General features: G+C 39.2%; 1 pseudogene; it reads left to right on the top strand.

The window, feature by feature from the left end:
• The first annotated feature begins 5,069 nt into the window (after nucleotides 1-5,069).
• LOC116407642 lies at nucleotides 5,070-9,101 on the top strand (annotated as a pseudogene).
• Nucleotides 9,102-15,909: the final 6,808 nt, after the last annotated feature.

Here is a 15,909-nt window from a genome sequence, read left to right as displayed (position 1 = left end):
TTCAGACATGTAGGGTGGGGCAGAGTTATGGACTGCTTTAAATGTGAAGGTCAATAGTTTGAATTTTATCCTGGATGGTAGGGGAAACCAGTGCAGGGATTGGCAGAGTGGCATGGCAGAGGGATTGGCAAAGTGGCATGGCAGAGGGATTGGCAGAGCGGCACGGCAGAGGAGGCGCGGTTGGAGAGGTGTATGAGCCTGGCAGCAGTATTCATTATGGACTGGAGAGGGGACAGTCTTTGGAGGGGAAGGCCAATTAATAGGGAGTTACAGTAGTCCAGGCGAGATATTATAAGAGAGTGAATAAGAATTTTGGCAGCATGTTGGGTGATAAATGATCAGATTTTTGAGATATTTCTTAGGTGAAAGTGACATGATTTGATAAGTGATTGGATATGAGGAGTGAAGGACAGGGCAGAATCAAGGATAACCCCAAGGCACCGGGCCTGGGAAGATGGCGTGATGGTAGAATTGTTAACTATTACAGATACCTCGGGAACAATGTGGGCGTTGGATGGGGGAAAGAGAACCAGTTCAGTTTTAGAGAGGTTTAATTTAAGGGAACGTTGGGACATCCAAGTGGAGATAGCGGACAGGCAGGAAGAGATGCGAGTTAGAAGCTCTGGGTTGAGATCAGGAGAGGAAAGATAGATCTGAGTATCGTCAGCATAGAGGTGGTACTGACAGCCAAAAGAATTGATTAGTTTGCCCAGTGTATAGAGAGAAAATAGTAAGGGGCCCAGGACAGAGCCTTGAGGAACCCCGACAGAAAGAGGTAAGGGAGAAGGTGATTCCCCATTGTAAGAGACACTGAAGGATCGATCTGAGAGATAAGATGAAAACCAGGATAAGGCAGTGTCACGAAGGCCAAGAGAGCGGAGAGTCTGGAGGGGAAGAGGGTGATCCACAGTGTCAAAAGCAGCAGAGAGATCAAGAAGTATTAGTAGCGAGTAGTGTTTTTTGGCTTTAGCCGAAAGGAGGTCATTTGTTAGTTGGGTTAGAGCAGTTTCGGTGGAGTGTTGTTGTCTAAAACCAGATTGTAGGGGATCCAGGAGGTTATTGTCAGAGAGGAATAGCGTCAGTCGGTTGTATACTAGGCGCTCAAGCAGTTTGGAGATGAATGGGAGCAGAGAGATAGGTCGGAGGTCAGTAGGATTGGAGGGATCAAGGGAGGGTTTTTTCAGAATAGGGGTTACCAGTGCATGTTTCAGTTGGGAGGGAAAGATTCCAGTAGAGAGTGAGAGATTGAATAGATGAGTTAAGGATTTGATAAGACGGGTTGGCATTGCGTAGAAGTTTGGTAGGAATGGGATCAAGCGGGCAGGTAGTAAGGTGGGAGGAAGACAGCAGTTTTGAGACTTCAGTCACTGGGGAGAAGGAGCCAAGAAGAGACTAGGGAGCATGTAGGGAGGGAGGGGAATGGTTATGGGGATTTAGTTGTGCATACTGTAGATACTGTGCATACTGTACACTAGTAAAACCTAAAATGTCACCCAGAAATACATATAGCCATAGCAACTGCCCTGAAAGGGTAGCTTATAAGGTGTCAGTAAAAAAAACCTTGTGGCATCAGCAGGGGAGATGAAATCATCCGCAGGCAAGATGAAACATCATGATCATCACGCGCCACAAATTTTTAGGGGCCCAGTCCGTCACGCAACACCTTGGTTGGCTATACATAACCTAACATAACATTTTAGGTAAGGAAACACTCAAACTAACCACAACATAAAATTCTGACCTGAATACATACACCATAAGGCTATTATATTAATTTTGCACAAAGCGGGATGCCAATAATTATTATAAATTCTATCAGTGCACAACAATTTGTTACCCTTTCAATAGTGCAGCCGAGGATGGTATATCTCAAAACATTGTTTGAAACATAACCCGGGGTTGCGAGGGCACTTAGGGCAGTAGTACCGCGTATCTCGTCTTATACCCCTTTTGTGGCACACTCTGCAAGCTTTCTGGGCAAACACTTTTCCAGGTGTGGGTGGAAGAGTATCAATAAAGTGCTTCCCAATCAATCGGGCCACATTGTCACTAGGGGGCCACGCCACTAAACAACAGGGCAGGGAGTATCTGCAGCTGGTATTTATAGTAGGATAATTTGGGGCCTGGTACTGCTGCCTTATATACAACGTATGAATTTCGAAGGGCCATTTGAATTAAGTATATACCAACTTTTTTGTACCAGGCCTTAGTTTTTCAAGTGGCGTTGTAATAATGTTGGAGTGGATCAGTTCTGTCAACGCCACCCATATACCTGCTGTATTCCCTGCTACAGAGAGGTTTAGTTTTAGGGGGCTATTAACCCTCTGTACCCCAGTTACTGACTCATCATGGATTGTCGGCAGCATAAATACATTTTTTGTTTCATAATAATTTATGGCAAGGAGCTCATCATTTCTTAGGGTATAAACTTCTCCACGATTCAGTTTTTTGCAGACCAGATCCCTGGGCAATCCTGTTCGGGGAAGATTTATTGTGCCACAGGCTGGGGTATCCAAAGAATATAGGGCTCTAAACAGGGGGATACTAGAGTAAAAGTTATCCACATATAAGTGGTAACCTTGGCCCAAAAGTGGAGAGATGAGCTCCCATACAATTTTGCCACTGACAGTTAAATCAAGGGGACAGCCAGGGGGTGGCAGAAAAAACAGGGATAGACAACACTGTAGTGGTATCCCAGTAGGACTCCAAAGAATTTGCTTTTATGAGACCCATAGCTAAAGTGAGTCCCAAGAACTTTTTCATTTCGGCAATGTCAGTGGGATGCCATGCCTGCGCTCAAGCATACCTAGGTAGGGGATTATGGGCAAGGTATTGCTTGGCGTATAAATTTGTATAGATGACCATATCCTGTAGGATGGCCTCAGTGATATATAATTGAAAAAAATCAATTGGTTCAAAATTCCTGGTGTCCACCTTAACACCAGCGACTGCAGTAAATGCGAGGATCTCAGGGGGAAAATTACAAGGAGGCCTCCACGCAGGCACTCCTCCAGCTGCAGCATCAGCCCTATCACCCTCTACCTCATTTGGAACACTCTCCTCTACCTCCACCTCCATGGGCTCCTCAAGAGCACTAACTGTGCTACTACTTCACCCCGACTCCTCAGTAGAGGAGTCACTCTCTGAACCAGGGGGCACATACTCGGAATCAGAGTCACTGAACTCCTCCGAGCTAGAGGCCATGCACAGTGCAGCAGCCTCTTCAACTGAGAACAACTTTCTGGCCATGTTGCCAAAAAAATATTTTCAAACTAAAATAACACCCTAGTCCAAAATGCCCCCAATCAGTCACACAAAAAATAGAGTAAATCACAATATGATCAGAAGCCAGAAAAATCTAACAGCTATGCAAAGACAAACTACAGCAACACAGGCAAGGCAGACACTAGAAAAAAAAACAGATAAGACAAACAAATCTGGCAAATAAAAAAAAGCAGCTTTGGTTTCAACCCCCCCCCAGCAATAAAATGCAATAAAATCACTGAATATACAAAAAAAGTGATTATGATCTAATTACTATTGAAATAAAGGTAACACAATCAAAGTTCTGTAAATACAACCAAGAACAATCAATAAGCAAGAACAGTAAATGAACAGCAACACAAATCTAAAAATGCAATGAAACCACTGACAAATGCAAGAAAATGCAAGAAAAGAAATGTGATTATGCCGTGTGACTTGCGTTCAGGGTACCTGAACACTTGTCACACTGCAAAATCAAGGTAACAAGCCATATAACAGTAATAAAAGTATAACGCATAACTTAAAAAACAGAGTAATAGAGTAAAACAAGTAATAAAACAGAAATAAAGCACAATGCAGAACTGAAAAAGCAATAAAACAAATAAAATCAATAATATAAAATAAAACTGATCAAACAGTGATTGTGTATAAATGCTAAAAATGGAAAATAAAATAAAGGCAAAGTAAAAAAAAAATGTGCGCACACTTGTATGTGTATGTGTATATGTGTGTGTAAGTGTATGCCTGTGCAAAAAAAGTAAAAAAAAAAGTGTAAAACTGCAAAGAAAAGTAAAATCAGTCAAAAAAAATGTGTGAAGTGTATAAATAAAGCTAAATTGGTACCTGGGGGCAGGCAATGCAGATCTCAAAGGCAGGCAGGCAGATCTTGGTGCTGGAGGGTCGCAGGGGGCTGCAGGCAGGCTCCACGAGTGAGGGGGCGGCGCCTGGGGCTGGCTTTAAATACCCCATGCAGCAGGCACGTCCTGATGATGTCGCTGCGACTTGGGGTCACTCTGGGGGCTGAGGAGGAGCAGCACTGGTAAGCTCGTTGTCTAGGGGGTTGTGCTGCTGACAGCGCGTCTCTGCACTCGGATTGATTGGCGAGTGCAGAGAATGCGCTCCCTTAATGTAAAACGTAGCTTCTACGTGCTTGGCATACAACGACTTTTTATGCCAGCACGTAGAAGCTACGTGCTTGGCAGGGAAAGGGTTAAGGGGTCCATTTAATAACCATCTGATTTTTTTTCTCAAATCAGATTTTTATCGCTAAAAGTCACAGAAAAAAAAGGTCACAACTTTTCTGAGATTTACTATGTGACAATATGGCTAAAAATCCGAATCCGACAATTCGGTATCTAAAACTTACCGAGATCATGTAGAAATAAATGGCAGAGGTCCCTTCTTTTTCTTGGAAGATCTTTCTTTTGTTGCAAAACTTTCGAGATTTCTGATTTTGATATGTAGAGGTTTTGGCGCGACAACCAGAAAATTTTCACGCCAATAATTCCAAAAAGTTTTAGTTGCTTTAATTCTTTCTAACACAGACTTTTCATATTGGATTTTTTTTAGTAAATCTCAGACATTCAAATTTTGAAATTAAAAAATGAGAAATGATAGAGTTTTAGTAAATCTGCCCTTATGGGGTTTTCAGTGCCAACAGCCAACTTGATAGAAACTTGATAGCAAAGCTAGAACAGGTTCTTTACAGCATCTATTCAGTGAGCAATATCCAGGAAATAATAAGTAATATAGTGATGTAATGTGTCAAATATTGATTTCTATCCATTTATTGTTCTCAGCAGGTAGAAGAGAAGCATTTGCAGATATATTATCACAACTGAAGATGCAACATTGCAGGAAGTCCAAACTGTCACTTAAGGATGTTCTAAGCATTGGAAAGGAATCTGTAACGAATGTTGAGCTTAAGACTGTTGAAGACATCCCCCAGTATTTTTTGCAGAAAGTCATGGCTCTTGATGTTGGAGCAAGAAACACAACATTAAACCAACCATCACCTGGCCGGGGAGATGCATGGGATCTTACGTTCAATGAATATAAAAGCATGGATTTGCAGAATTCCATCCATCCACTTGATGTTCTTTGTGCTGTTTTTCATTGTTCAGATAACTTTCTGCAGCAGGAACTCATATCTAAAATGTCTTTGTGCCAATTTGCCGTCCCTCTGATCCTTCCACCTGGTGATGGCACCGAATGTACCTTCTTGCTGTGGGCAATGAGAGGCATTGTAAAAAGGTGGAGGCCTCACTCATTAGCTGAAACAAGAGGCTTCATTGAAGACAATCTAGTAAATATACAAATGCCAATGTTTTCTTTCGTAAGACTAGGGGAGTGCAACTTATCCAAATCCAAAATCATTAATCACCTGCTTTGCCAATCTCAGATTCATTATGACATTTTTGTGAACCATGATATGGACTGCGGGAATGGAAAAAAAAGAATTTCAGATGGACTAGTGGAAATTTCTTGGTTCTTTCCCGGAAGTGTAAATAAATCTGAAATATTCCGAAACCCAATGGCAGTCGCCAATTTACGAGGAGATTTAAAGTCCAACTGGAGACAATTTGCATTTTTGGCAAACGTTTCATCAGCTGTGTTTATATTGACAGAAAATGTATCCGAGAGGGATTGTGAATTAATTATGTCATGCAAAGATGCCAAAAAGCATTACTATTTTATTGACATAAGCGCCGACAAGCAGCCAAATAAAGAAACAATAGAGATAATGAAGATGATGTCTGAGGAACCTAATGTTCACTTTTTGAAGACCAGTATTAGACATGCCAAAGAACTGGTTAGGCAAATACGACAGGTAGCCCTTAAACACTTTGAGACCCAAGTAAGTCTGCAGGATCTGGCTGCTACAGCCTCTAAACATGGCATCCGAGTAGATGAGAATTCTCTGGAATGTCAGAAAGCCAAAGCACAAGCAATTTCAATCGCAAGTGAGATAAAGAATGTATCAGAGTTTAAGAAAAAAATAATGCCTCTCCAGGGGGATCTATGGAAAGAATTATCCAAAATAGAAAAAGAGCAATGTCGAATGAAGTACCAAGGAGACACTAACATTAATACGTATAATAGGGAACTGTCAAGGAAATGTTTTGAGCTACACAGGACACAATACCAGTGTGAGTTACCGCGTAGCATAAGGAACTTTATGAATAGTTTAATGACATTGTCCCCAGTGGAACAGAGTTATTTTATCAGATGGATGAAGTATTATTTGGAGGTAATAACGAGAAAAAGTCTGTCAGGCTTACAGGCTGAATACAAAGAGAAATATCATAAACTGTTAAAAAATCCACATGAATTGAATCAATTATACCATGAAATGTCTGAAAGCTCTTTGGGGGTTGATCACTTTCTCCGTGAGCTGGGGCAGTTCTATGAAGCAGAATGTTGTATGGTTGATGGAAACCAAATACAATCAAATGAAAGGCAATTCAGTAAACTCCCTGGAGTAGCAGCTGATCTCCTGCTGGATGGGTTCCCATTAGAGCTCATAGATGGAAATGCCTCAAATATCCCTCTGAAATGGATAACAGATATTCTAAAACAGCTGAACAAGAAAATAGAGGGAAATTGCAGAATGAGAGTAATCACGGTGCTGGGAGTGCAGAGCACAGGGAAATCCACCCTCCTGAACACCATGTTTGGGCTGCAGTTCCCTGTGGCCAGTGGACGTTGCATACGAGGGGCATTTATGACATTGATTACAGTGAAAAAGAACTTACAGAAGGAGCTGGGTTGTGACTTCATTCTGGTGATTGACACTGAAGGTCTGAAGGCTCCAGAAATGGCTTCTCTAGAGGACAGCTACGAACATGACAATGAGCTGGCAACTCTAGTGATTGGGTTAAGTGATATCACCATAGTCAACATGGTCATGGAAAACATCACAGAAATGAAAGACATTTTACAGATAGTAGTCCATGCGTTCCTTAGAATGAAAAAAGTTGGAAGGAAACACAACTGCTTCCTCGTACATCAGAATGTCAATGATAAGTCTGCTTATCTGAATAACAGAATAAATAGGAACAAACTCTTGAATGAACTAAATGACATGACACACATTGCAGCAAAAATGGAGAAAAGAGAAGTTCGTATGAATTTTTCTGATATTATGACCTATGATCCTGACAAGCACAGTTGGTACATCCCAGGGCTTTGGCATGGTGTCCCACCAATGGCCCCAATAAACTCTGGGTATAGTGAAAACATCTTCAAGCTGAAAAAATATTTGTTTGAATTCATAAAAAAAAGCCAGAACTCTGGTCCTCAAGACATTGATTCTTTCACAGAATGGATGAACAGTTTGTGGAAAGCTGTAAAATATGAGACCTTTATATTTAGTTTTAGAAACACCCTTGTTGCTGAGGCTTATGAGCAATTATCTACTAAATACTCTGAGCTGGAATGGAATTTCCGCAGTCAGGTGTATTCATGGTTAATGGAGCAAGAAAATATTATCAAAAACCAACCTCAAAATAAACTAAAATTTGTAACAAAGGAATTACTTCCGAATGAAACAACTAAATTATTGGACAGAGAAGAGGCCTATATGATGGAGCAGTTAAAGTTATTTTTTGACCAAAGCAGTAGCAAAATGTATGTTGCAGAGAGATACCGGGCCGATTTCATGGGCTATGTCAAATGCTTGCGGAAGAACATGGAAGTCATTATTTCAAGTAAATGTTGGGAAGCAGTGAAAATCCAGATGGGGAAACATGAAATACACAACATGCAAGAGAGTTGCCTTAGATTAATTGAGGAAAAAGTGAATATACATATGAAAAACCAAAGAGCAAAGTCACGTGATTTGAGTAACGCAGAGCTGAGAAAAGAATTTGACTTAATGTGGGATAAAATTCTGCAAGAGCTGCAAGTGGGTCGGTTAAAAAAACGCAGAATCGACAGTGAAATGTTGGAGCAATTTAAGAAAGAAGTGGCAAACAGGGGAAGCCTCGTCATGGAAATACTGCATAATATACCATCACTCAAACATTATGGACAGAATCCTTTTAAGATGGATAAAAGCTATATCAACATTCCTTTTTGGTCAGCAAATGTTAAAAAATTCTTTACAAATGACTGCTGTAAAAAACTAGCTAGTGCTGCAATGTCCTTAGAATATAGGTGCCAGAACTACGTCACTGACAGAATTAACACGGGAGAAGATTACAATGAGATTTACTGTCAGAATCTGCTGAACATAATCAATGAAAAACTGAACCAAGAAGAAGTGAGAAAGCTCAAGCCCACTGTCTTGTTCGAGGTTGATCTAAAGTTACACATTTTAGGCACGGCGGCTCCTCAGTTTCAGAAGATGCACGATGACTTTGGCTTGAAAAATGATCTCATACTTTTCATAAATGGAATAAAACCACAATATTTTGAAATATTTAAGAACAAACTACAAGAGAAAGATGAATCCAGCACTTGAGCTAAAGATTTTTGTGATCAGTGCCTGAAGCCTGCAATAACTGACCACATTTACAAGAATCTCAGAAAAAGAAATAACCCACGACATTCTGAATGATTCCTTGGGCATCAGGTTCAACAGTCAGAACCATTTCCACTTTAAGATTCTGAAAGAACTGCTCGAAATGAACACATTTGAAAATTACGCAGAATATATAAAGAACTATGAGATTTATGTGAAAAGGTGGATTTCAAAATACATTGAAATAAAATATAAAAAGAATTCTGGCTTGGATGTGTTGATAACAAAAATTATTTCTTCCATTGCTGAAAAAATCCAATCTGCTCTTAATGATAAAAATATCCAACGGAGTTGGAATGTTCCCGAATTTTGAGAATTCTTTCGGCAGAATCTGATTAAACATTTGGTGATTTCCGGCAATGCAATGAAAGTAATTGTTTTCCAAAACACAGTGGATATCCACCAACTTTCAAGCAATATTAAATTTCATCTGGGGAAATGTCAGCAAGAAATTAGATCAGAAATGAAACAATTGGGCATTGAATCTATACTTGCCCGTCTGTCTCTTAAACCTCAAGATAAGTTGCTCAAAAAGGTGTTGGGATGTGGGAAGAAGTGCCCATTTTGTAATGCTCCTTGTGAAGCCAGAGGAGATGACCATCAGGAACACTTTGTATCTGCTCATCGGCCCAAGGGTTTAGCCCAATACAGATTTGCAGAAGGCAACAGTCTTTGTACAACACCATGTTCCACCGACATCATTTCTAATAAGGGAATTTAGGAATCCAGACACAGAAGGAACTTGGCATCCGTATAGAGAATATAGATCTGTCTATCCCCAATGGATCATACTGCCAGAGATAAACCCAACAGCTTCACTTTACTGGAAGTTTGTTCTTACACGGTTCAATTATGATTTTGCTAATCTTTTCCAAGTGAATCCAGCAAAAATCCCAGAGGAATGGCTGAAAATTACTCAGAGACAAGCTCTCAGCAGTTTACAAGACACCTATAACATAAAATAGATCCCACCATCTATTAAAGTCCATGCATCCATTAACCCTTTTACTGCCAGCTGTTTTGGTCAAAGCGGAACTTGTATTGCCAGACAGTTTTTGAACATTTTGCACTTTTCACTTTAGGGGCCTTTCCTCGGGGGGACTTTTAGTTTACCCAGGAAAACAATATATCGTTTTTTTCAGAACAACCTAAGCTTTCAAAATATGGTAGAATTTTTGTGTAATTCCAATTCTGTAACAAGATATAGACTTCTAAATGTCTAAAAATGCAAAAAAAATTCGAATTTTCCATAATATAAACACACATACTAGAAACAAAAATTATTTTATGCACGAATATACAACTGATTTGGAAAGTCCCATGTCTCCTGAACATGCCAATACTAAATATATATAGTTTTATGGAGATTTGTCACTTGTATAGGTCAAAAACTCCCAGCAGTACCCTACCAAATTTCCAAAGCACTGCTCCAGAAAGCTGCATACTTTAGATTTCAAGGACAAAATTTCCACTAACAGAAGGTTTATCCCAGAAAATTGTACATTTTTGGAAAGAACAGATTCTGGGTAATACAGAATAGGCACAACAGTCTGTCTACTCCAAACTATCAAGTCGCAATGCTTTCCTAAAGTTATTAGTTTTTATCAAAATTTGTGATTTTTTTTAAAAATTGCTTCAAAGCTTCCAGTCTATAGTATCTTATCTCCTACAGGCCATAAAGTAACCAAATAAAACACCTTAAATATGAATGCCTGGGGTCCACTGAACAGTTTGATGCCCAATATATATAGGTTTAGCTAAGTATGTGGCATGTAGGGGCCCCAATGTGAACATACCCCCATATGATCAATCATTTCTGTTATTTCAGCTCCAGCAAAATCAACACATTTACATCATTTATGTGGAATAAAACTAGTAAAAAGTATGCTCACCCCAGAAAGTCATATATTTTTGGAAAGTACACATTCCCCCGAATCTAAAATGGGTATCCATGTCTTTCTACTCCAAAGTACCAAGCCACACAGCTTTTCTAAAGTTAGCAATTTTGATGACATTTCCAAAAATCCCCTCAAAGCTTCCACTTCGCAGCATCTTATCTCCTACATAGTGTTAGGTACCAAGATAAAACACCCTAAATTTGAACGCCAGGGGTCCACTGAACAGTTTGATGCCCAATATGTATAGGTTTAGCTAAGTATGTGGCATGTAGGGGCCCCAATGGGAACATACCCCCAAATGATGTATCATTTCAGCTCCAGCAAAATCAACACATTTACATCCTTTATGTGGGATAATGCTACAAAAAAAGTACACTCACCCCAGAAAGCCATATATTTTTGGAATGTACATATCCCCCGAATCTATAATGGGTAAACATTTCTTTTTGCTCCAAAGTACCAAGCTGTAAAGCTTTCCTAAGTTTGCAGATTTATATGACATTTAGAAAATCGCATAAAAATGTTGCAATTTGCCGCATTTATCTCTCACAATTTCTTGATAAAGATCAGATAAAGGCAAATCACCCCAAATAGGAACACCTATGGTCTACTGAACAGTTTGATGCCCAATATGCATAGATATACCAAAGTCTGCGGTATGTACTGACCCCAAAATGAAAATAGCGCATAAGGATTTCTCGCCTGCCAGCTCAGCTTTTGCACACAGAGCCCCCTGTCAGTGTATTATGTGCCGAAACTTCCCCTAACTATACAGAGACCCCCACAAAACCATATATTTTTGGAAAGTACACATTCTGACTAATCAAACAAGGGTAAAGAGTCCTTTCTAAACCAAAGTACCAATCTGCAAAGCTTTCCTAAAGTTATTGGTTTTTATGATATTTCAGAAAATCGCCTAAAAATGTTGCAATTTGCCACATTTATCTCACACAATTTATTGCGTACAAAGGCAAGTCACCCCAAATGGAACACCAGAGGCCTACTGAACAGTTTGATGCCCAATATGCATAGATATACCAAAGTCTGCAGTATGTACTGACCCCAAAATTAAAATAGCGCATAAGGATTTCTCGCCTTCCAACTCAGCTTTTGCACACAGAGCCCCCTGACAGCATATTATGTGCAGTAACCCCCCCTAACTATACAGAGACCCCCAAGGAAACCATATATTTTTGGAAAGTACACATTCTGATGAATTCAAAATAGGCAAAGTTATTTTTGTACACCAAAGTTACACCTGGCAAAGCTACGCTAAAAACAGATTAGGAACACTTATACAGGGATAAAATGCGATAAAACCACAAAAATTGTGCAAATCAGTGAAACAGCAAAATAAGTCACATGAAAATGTAATTAGTGGTCAGAATATCTGATCCAATAGTCACGCTGTCAAAATAAACAGTTTTTAGGTAAAAGAAATTAAAAACAAAGTGGCAAAATGAAAAAAAAACAAAAAAACAAAAACCAAAGTGTTTGTGTATACATGTGTGTACATGTGTAAAAGTTGTGTTATAGTGTGTATATGAGTGTAAATAAGTGAATAAAAGTGTGAAAAATGGAAAAAAAACTGCTAAAATGTGTGCTGTAAGTGTGTGTAAATGTAAGTGTGTATAAATGTATGTAAGTGTGTGTGTAAGTGTGTAAATGCAAAAAAAAAAGTCCTTACCTGTCCTGAAGACCCGATCGCCTCCTCTTCAGTGGGCCGGCGCTCCTGGGGGAAGTATGAAGCAGGAAGCAGCAGACGCGATGCGATCGTGTCTGCTGCTTCCTGGAGGGTCCTGCGAGCGATCGTCTCGCAGGACCCTCATGACAGCCCCCCTGGCACATTGCCCAGGGGGGCTGTCATGGATAGAAGCTCTCTGCAGCAGCGGCATGTGCCGTTTAAATGCCAATGACGTATGGGACACATCGTTGGCATTTAAGCCCTTTTACTGCATCAACGTATGCCATACGTCGTTTGCAGTAAAAGAGTTAAAGGAAAACCCCCCGTTGCTGAATTTGAGTATTTTTGTGCTTAATGCCACATCTCTGTTTGTCAAAAGTAAAAGCTTAAGCAAAGTATTCCGTTAATCAGCTCTATAACAAGGATAATCTTGTAAGGAACAATTTTTACCCTTTGAATACCTGGGAATCACAACACAGGCCATTTTCAACCCCTTACATATACAAAATGCAAGCAAAATAACATTTCTACTCCAGCACGCTGTCCAAAAATTGTAGAGCTTGGTTGATGCATGAAAACAAATGTTGACAGCTTCATTAAAAGAATATTATCAAGGGAAACCATGTTTTTAAAAAGAGCAAAAAGTTTTTTTTTAAATTTAATTTAAAAATTTGACATAGGTGCCCTCAACCATGTGACTTGTACCGTGATAAACTTCAGCCTTTCTTTACTGCTGCGCTACAAGTTGACATGATGTCACCCCATCCCTTCCCCCCCAGCAGCCGATTAGCAGAACAATAGGAAGGTAACAAGATAGCAGCCCCCTGACACCTCTGCTGAAGTATTCAGCTGCCGCAACTGATAGTACCCCCATGGGCTAATAGCATTGTTGGTACTGCCTCCCAATAATTTAGGGTGACTTCAGGCATTTCTCTTAAGCTAAAATGTCCCATGTTTGCCCCATGTGCCATTAGCCTCAATTAGCTTGTACAGTAAAGGAGATATACAGTAGATACACATAGTATGAACTTGTAAATAACGGTACATTGAATTTAATAAACAATAACTCCAGATCCTAAATACATTATACAGTGAGAGGCAGAAGAAGTGGCACCCAAAATACATTAAACAAGGAGAGACATTGGGTAGTGGCACCACAAACAGATTAAAGGAGAATAAAACCCAACCTTTCAGCCCCGTAACAAGTACATTTAGTATGTTGTCTTTCTTGCCCAATATACAAGGAGATGTTCCTCAGAGAAGCATTTTACTATCTGACGCTGATGTCAATGCCTTTGGGAGATGGTGATCTCTAAGGGGCAATAAACATCTTTATACAGCTTTTTCAAAATAAGTAGAATTAATAGAATTTATGCTGAAACTATAGTCTACATAATCATTTTATTAAAAAACATAATTTTTTATTATTAATAAAGCTCTAATGGAGCAATATTTTATTGTTACACTTAGGGGCAGATTTACTAAAATTTTCAAATTCAACAACACTCTTTTGCCCGAATGTCTAACATTTACTAAAAGAAGTCACAAGGAAAAGTCCCCAAAAAATCGACTTTTTCAAACAGCCGCTGCAACAATTCGAAAAGTCAAGTTCTGGGTCAAAACCCAGCATCAAAAAGAACAATCTACAAGGAAAGGGAAGGGACCTCTGCCATTGTAAATCTCCAAAAAGTGGCAGCGTTTTTTCTGTGTAACTTTTAACGCTAAAAATTTTATTCAAAATTAAAAAACAAATAAACAATGGTTAGTAAATGAGCCCCTTCCTGTACCTTTGTAATCAGCAGAGATAGTTTAAATAGAGATAACGAGCTTTGAATAAACTACTTAACCCTTTGTCAGGAAAACAAATTAGGGGCCAAATTGACATATGTTTTTTTTTTTCTGGCCTTAAAAGTCATATAAACTCGACATGGTATAAATTCGAATTAAACTCGATCATTGCTACATTATAAAATGTCCCAATAATGCTTGAATCATTCATGCGAAAAGTTTGCATTAGAAACTTCTGAATTTTTTGAGTTGAAAGTATAGTTAAAACTCAAAAGTCAAAACAAAATTTGAGTTTAAATGGACATTCATTTTCATGAATCCTCTTTATTTTTCCCAAACAGGAATTTCTCCAGCAGCCATTTTAGGAGCATTGGCACTCATTCTTGGAAAACAATAATGTGTTTAAAGGAAAAAGAAAGGTAAAGTCACTTGGGGGTGCCACCGGCAGTTTAGGAAGTGGAAGGCGGAAGGAGGAAGCGCTGCGCTCCAGGTGCCCCGGGCTGGTGCTATTTTCTCCGAACAGGGGCACCAGCCCGGGGTACAAGGTAAGCGGTTAAAGTCACTTGGGGGTGCTTAACATTTTGGCACCCCCAAGTGACTTTGCCTTTCCTTCTCCTTTAAGTTTCACTTGAAACTGAGTGAAATAGAAAAGAATGAAGGGATTAACTTCCCCTTTAAACTTGGTGAAATAGCAAACAATAAGGGGCTTAACTTCTCCTTAAAACTGGGTGAAATAGCAAACAATAAAGGGATTAATTTCCCATTGAAACTGCATGAAATAGCAAACAATAAAGGGATTAATTTCCCATTGAAACTGCATGAAATAGCAAACAATAAGGGGATTAACTTCCCCTTGAAAATGTGTGAAATAGAAAACAATGATGTGATTAACTTCCCCTTGCAACTGGGTGAAATGGAAAACAATGAGGGGATTAACTTCCCCTTGGAAATGTGTGAAATAGAAAACAATGATGGGATTAATTTCCCCTTGAAAATGTGTGAAATAGAAAAGAATGATGGGGTTAACTTCCCCTTGAAAATGTGTGAAATGGAAAACAATGAGGGGATTAACATCTCATTAAAACTTCAAGGACAGGCTGTCACTGACTATTCTATTCCCTACTATTCTAAGACTCAATGGTTCTCGACAGATCAAACCTGCTGAATTTTTTTTGACAAAAAAAGTTAACTAAACATCAATAAATTAATTATGGGCGTTGTTTTAGAAAAACTCTAATTTTTCGGGGAACAATAACAAAAAATCAGAGTTCTGGTAAAAATCCATTCATAAATCTTGAAATTATCTAGAAGTAAGAAAAAATCTGATTTATCTCAAAATTACTTGATAAATGTGCCCCCGGGTGTCGGGATATAATTAAATGAGGATGTGAGAATACTGACACTGGTGTAAAAAATAAAAAAAATTTAACTTCATAAATTAAAAAAAATTACAAAATAAAAACTTTCTCTTGATTGACAACCATTGTCCATGTTGTTATTTTCTTTTCGTTGTGTAAACGTTTATGCAGAATTAGATTCCACTGACCATTCTGTTACTGTACATTGTTACAATCTCCCACCATATTGTTCTGCCCTCCCTACGTATTACCCTGGGGCAGTGTGTAGTTTGACAAACAGATAAACTCCTCCCTCCATTCATTCACTGAGACAGGTTGGTAGGCTTCAGTTTATTAACAAAGGGGTATTAATAACCTAGGGGCTAGGGATGGATAATACCTACCAACGATGCT

The sequence above is a fragment of the Xenopus tropicalis genome, chromosome 9, assembly GCF_000004195.4.
Source record: "Xenopus tropicalis strain Nigerian chromosome 9, UCB_Xtro_10.0, whole genome shotgun sequence".
In the NCBI taxonomy this organism is placed as follows: Eukaryota; Metazoa; Chordata; class Amphibia; order Anura; family Pipidae; genus Xenopus; species Xenopus tropicalis.
Note: the sequence above shows the minus strand (reverse complement) of the source record. Positions and strands in the feature narration are given on the sequence as shown.